The sequence below is a fragment of the Carassius auratus genome, unplaced genomic scaffold (genome assembly GCF_003368295.1).
Source record: "Carassius auratus strain Wakin unplaced genomic scaffold, ASM336829v1 scaf_tig00216849, whole genome shotgun sequence".
NCBI classification, from domain to species: Eukaryota; Metazoa; Chordata; class Actinopteri; order Cypriniformes; family Cyprinidae; genus Carassius; species Carassius auratus.
In genome coordinates, this window is record NW_020528766.1 from 31,188 (window position 1) to 37,187 (window position 6,000).

Below are 6,000 nucleotides of genomic sequence, written 5' to 3' on the forward strand. Positions count from 1 at the left end.
CTAATTCAGTTGAGAGGTCATTGCAATCCTGTTTGAAATCCCTTGCTACTTCCCAACTGGAAATAAAAATCTTAATAGTTTTCTTACACCACTGGCTGATATTTTGTGTCTTGTTCAAAGCAAAAACGTGCACATTCTGTCCCGGAAGAAACTGATGAGAAATGTTTGCATTTATATTAAAGTCTTTTATTTGCAGATAATGTCTTAAACTTGGCTCAGATTTGCCAAAATATCACTGTCTGGAAACTACTGGTGAGTTATGACTCAAATATGGGGTTGGTCATGAAGAAATAGTATACAAACTGATGCTGAATGCAAATACTAAAGTACAAAAAAAGAAAAGAAAATGCAAATAATGTTTGAGAACCATATTGCTCTAGTTGCGTGTGAGATTGTTGTAGTCTGAATAGTAATAGACCTTAGCAATCTTTGGTCCCACTTTATATTAGATGGCCTTAACCACTATTTGCTGGCATCAAATATAAGTACAATGTGCTTATTGTGCTCATATTGTATTGCAAAACACTTTTTCTGCTACTGAGGTGGAATACAGGTAAAGATAGGGACAGGTTTGGTGGGATGAGTTTAACAGTGGGTTATGGTGTGAGGGGTGTATCAAAGGTGTTATAAATCTGTAATTAATTTCTGTAATTACATTAATAATTACACTGTTGAAACATCCCTTAGACCATTTGTAAGAACTATTGGTTTTACAGGCATATTTGGAGTTGGTTGAAGATTTACATTTTGCTGTAATGTTGCATGTATAATTAAAAAAGTCTGGTGCCAGCTAAGTTCACCAGATTGTTTGCATTATACTGATTGCTTCTGTCTGTGCTGCACTCTTGGCGTGAACATAGTTTCACAATAATAATTAATTATTTGAGTGGGCGGTGTTAGTTTTTGCCTTATGTGTGTATAGAAGTGAATCTGGAAACATATAACTACTTGATTCATTAAATTATGGTCATCCCAGTATAAGCAAACAGAAGCAGTGTTTAGGATGCCACTCTAAACAATGTTTAATTCCATTTAGTGTCATAGAAATTCCAATTCTCAGCACAAAAAAATAAAAATAATAATAATTATTATTATAATTACCTTTTAGCTTTTCTTTGGAGGCCTGTTTATCTCTAAATCTTCCACTGATTCTGTTTTTCATTCTCACATGAATCTTTTTCCTTGATTTTAGCCCTGTTCGAGAGAAGAAGAAAATCAAATCTCTCTCTGTGAATTCCTCATCACAACATCTTGCTCTAAATTCCCCCCAAATATCCCTCCCCTCCATTGTTACCTCTGACTCACATTCCTTATTAATTCTGCTCTCCGTCTCGACTTTCATATATTTAGTGCCTCTGCTCTCATTTCTCTTTATATCTCTGCCAGACGTCTACCCCTCTTCCCTGCAGTTATGTCACATTCTTGTACATCATTTCTCTGCTGTTCCCGGCTCCTTGACTTTATGTTTTCCCTCCCTCTCTTTATTGCTCACTTTTCCACCTGTGTGCCACTATGACAGGGCAGTATTATGCTCTGGGGTGGATTGTTTTGCAGGTGGGGGAGTAGACCTCTGGGTGTGGGCCGGGCAGCTACAAGGCAAAGACAAGCATTCCACTGATGCAACCCCTCAAAAATGCCAGACTGTGCCACATGATTATTTTAGTTGCACTGAGAGCCCAATTACGGCTCAGGATGAGTGTACACTTCACAGACAGTGAAGAGAATCCCAAGATTCCAGCGCCTTAACCATTCCATTAACTATTCTTCCAGGAGTGTCAAGGAAGATGGAATGGACATGTTTGCAAAGCAGTTGTTATTGTAACTTAGCACTCAAAAAAAAAAAAAAGTGTGATGCCATTAGTATTCGTACGTAAAAAAAGATATATATTATGTATTTCAATTGTGGTTTTCATACATTTTTATACATTTGTTAGATACTGAAGATGCACACAGTGATGCCATAAAAAGAAGGGAAAAATGAGTTTCTCCACAGAACCATTCTTTCTATAGTGTAAATAACACTCAAAATCTAAAGAATGTTTTCCCACTATAAAGAACATTTTGTGGAATTAAAAGATTCCATCAATGTTTTTCAAGGAACCATCAATGCCAAAAATCATCATTTATGTTAAACTAATATCTAAAACGAATAATATACTAATAATATAATTATGTTTTTATTTATTTTTTGTGCATGTATGTGCAGTATGTGATGTGCATGAAACGTATTCTACAAATGTTTATCAGTTCATAATATTTCATTAATTTTTTACACAGTTAATGTATTGATTTTCCGAATTTGGCAGAACAGTTTGCAGTTCACATTCTGTTCTGTGTGATTTCTAAAGACACAAACTCACATTCATATCAGTAAATGAGTGAAATTATTGTTGCTTCCTTAAATAATGCATTATTTTTTTCTTAAGCTTCAACGACAGTTAAACTCATTCACTTAACTGTGCAAATGACAGGCGCCTGTGCTTCATTTCCTAAATGAAGTTGCCATTTTAAGAACAAAGATATTTGGGGGGGAGGGAGATTTTCCATTTACCATTTCCTGAAAAATCCATTTAGTGTTAAATGAAAGTTTGACATGGGATGGTGTCAGAGAATTTAACTCCAAGCAGATTTGTCTTTAAAGTTTTACATAATACAGCACAAATGTTTGGGGTCAGTAAGATTTTTTTTTTTTATTGTTCTTGAAAGAGGTCTCTTCTGCTCACAAAGGCTGCATTTATTTGATCAGAAATATAGTAAAAACTGCGATAGTGTGAAATATTATTACAATTTAAAATAAAATAATTTTCACCATCATTACTCCACTGTTCAGTGTTACATGATCCTTCAGAATTCATTGTAATATGCTGATTTTCTTTCCTAAGAAAGTAAGAAATGGCAAATTCTGTAAAACATTGCTTTTTGGAACGGGTGTTTATTTCAGTAGAGAGAGAAAGAGAGACCAGTAAATAGGAAGCCAAACAACAAAAATTGATCCATTTGAAAAATCGAAACTTTCTATTTCCCACCAACCATGTAATTAGCAGTAAATGAGCGGTTAACGTGCATATTACGAGCCGTGTCATGTTATATTGTTGACAGTCGAACATATGCTTAGGTTATGTCTGTTTGTTTATTCTTAAACAAGACAGAATGAATGTAGCTAATCCAGCAGTGTTTATGCAGCCATCATTTTATTTGCTCTCCAGTGAATATGGCGTGATTAAAAGCCAGCAGAGAGTGTCATTGAAAGCAATCCCCCTCCACTCCAATTGTCAACACAGCAGCTCGGCATCTGTTGCAAATAAGAGAGATGCCCAACAGTTCATTATCACCTGAGACTCTAGCTTCACACTGTCCAAATGAAGCTCAAAACAACGCCCACAGCAGACAGTTTGCCAACCCACAGAGCAAACAAGTGCCACTGGACCTGTCAAGAGCTGATATGATTGCGCTCAATTCATTCTCTTCAGACAGAGTGAAAGAGAGATGGTTAAGAGAGGAAAATGTTTGCTCTCGATCTGCTTTCTTCAGACTAATGCTGCAGTAAGAGTGCTGGCCACTAGTGTCGCTACAAATACAGTGACACATTTTGTTTACATGTTTAATGTCACCTACCTTACCTATGATTTATGAACACACTGGTTTAGTTCAAACCACTTTACTATTCACTGCAGTGCGTTATTATACTCGTTGTTTCCCTATAGCCTCAAATGAACCGGAAGTTCTAAATGTTCTGAATCAGTTTGTGAATCATTCTGATATCTGAAACACAAACTTTGCAGCATTTAAAAAAAAAATAATAATAATATCGGGATAGTGTAGAACACTGAGAACATGGCGAGTGCTGAATAAAGTGGATATTTACGACAAACACTGAAACTAAACCATGAAATGCATCCTATCGACAAAAACTTTCATGATTCGGGATGAAACTTTCACTAGATTGGAGCTTTAAGCTTAGCTTAGCTCATTTTCTGTAGTGTAGTTCACAGGTAACTGTATTTTTTTATAGCTTACGCAACACTAAGCATTACAATGATGTTAGACATTTCTGAAAGGGCTCGTCACATCAGATGGATGGGAAAGAGCGGCCATACATTAATGAAGCCTCTCATTTACATGCACTGGCAGGACTGAAGGGTCCATCGGTGCAAATTGCTTTATCTGAAGTGAACGTGACCCCAGCGAGTGGGCAGCTTTTGTAAATAAGCCATTATCTTTCCAAAACTTTAATTACATTGCTAATGCCTGGTGTGGGTGAGGCCTTGGCCATGGTGAGACGCAGAGCAGTGGTTTAATTGATAAAGTTATCACGGTCCATCATCCATGCAGAAACGATGCTGTGGGAAAACCAAAGTAACAACCTTGAATGCAAGAACGAGCAAAGAATCACTTGAACTAATGCTTATTGTAATGATTAAGAAGTAAAAGGTTGTTTATTTTAACCCAGAGAAACAAGAAGGGTAGTGTCAAACATTGTGCGATACGTGTTTGAACTTGTTTAAACAAAGGCTGAATGTATTTGCTTTTTTAGTTGTTAAATTGTGAATTTAATTGTACAATGTGTCTGTATGAGTTAAGGCTGGATCGATAATAAAAATAATTTGTCTTTAGTGCAATACCTGCCTCTGGTATCTTGAGCTAGAAATAAACAGCTTAAATAATTCAATGAAATTTGGGCTGTCGATAAATTCAGTAATTTGCAATCAGTCTTTAGCCATGTTGATTCATTCAGTTCCTTTTTAAGTAAAGCAAACTAAACGTGCCTAAATGCATAAAAAAATATACAGTAGTTTGTATTCATTAACAATTCCATAAAATAACATATATAATTTATTTAGTATATTAATGTAGTATAATAATATTATATGTAGTATATTAGTGTATACCAATTGTATATTTATTATTCGTATTAATCTTATATATACACAGTTTTTCCTACATTGAATTTGCATATCTATTTTTTTTTACTTTGAGGATTCAATTCTATAAATTACTTTTAACACATAATTAACACATTAAACATAATTCAAACTATAATATAAAATGTTGTAACAGCATTAAAAATAGAAGCATCCCAAGTTCCAATGCATTAATCATTGTATTTATTTTTTTATTTTTTTATTTAAACTGGATTTATTTTTATTTTTTTCATACAGTCACCGTAAATTCTCTTTGGTTCTATGTGCCTCTACAATGGAAGATAATGGATGTAATAGTGATTTAATTCCAATGACATCACTTATTTAATTGCATTACAATAAAATATAAATTAGTGTAATCTTGCAGGAATGAAATGACATCAACTTCTTCGATTCTCCCCCATTAACTTTACTAAAAGCATTGTGTGCCCGGAGGAAGAGTGCAAAATCTCTGAATTAATCAGGAGGATATTTAGATCCTTCATTCAAATCTTATATTAATGTAATATTACCATTTGATCAATAAAAAAAGCCTGGAGGGAACATTCTTAAACATAATTTTAACGTTGCTGTGCGCTGAACTCCTTAAAGAAAGGCTGACATTTAAATCCTGGAATTAATTCATCTAAGCAAACTTTTAGTTTTCTCAAGATATCATCCAGGCAAAATCAAAGAATACAGTACTATTTTCGACTAGCCAGAATGTGTGGATAATCAAAGAAATATTTCGCCTCAAAATTAAATCCATTCAGACCCTGTCATTCTGTTACACTGAGAAATGTTTAATAAAAATATGGCTTGTTTTATTATGTGCTATATGGTTTCTTCTAAAGCCATACGTTATTAATGTTTCGTGTGAGAAACTTTATAAAAATGTAGATATACTCACTGAAAATCTTTCCCTCCTCTCAAATCGTGTCTTTTAGTGGTTGAATGTGCAAGACACACAACCTGTGACGCTTGGCATTAACGTGCAACCTGGCACAATGCATCCACACACCATTGCTTTGAATGTGTTGCGAGTAAGTAACTCTCCCATCTCTGGGCTTCATCCACAAAGCTCAGCAGTACAGAAAGC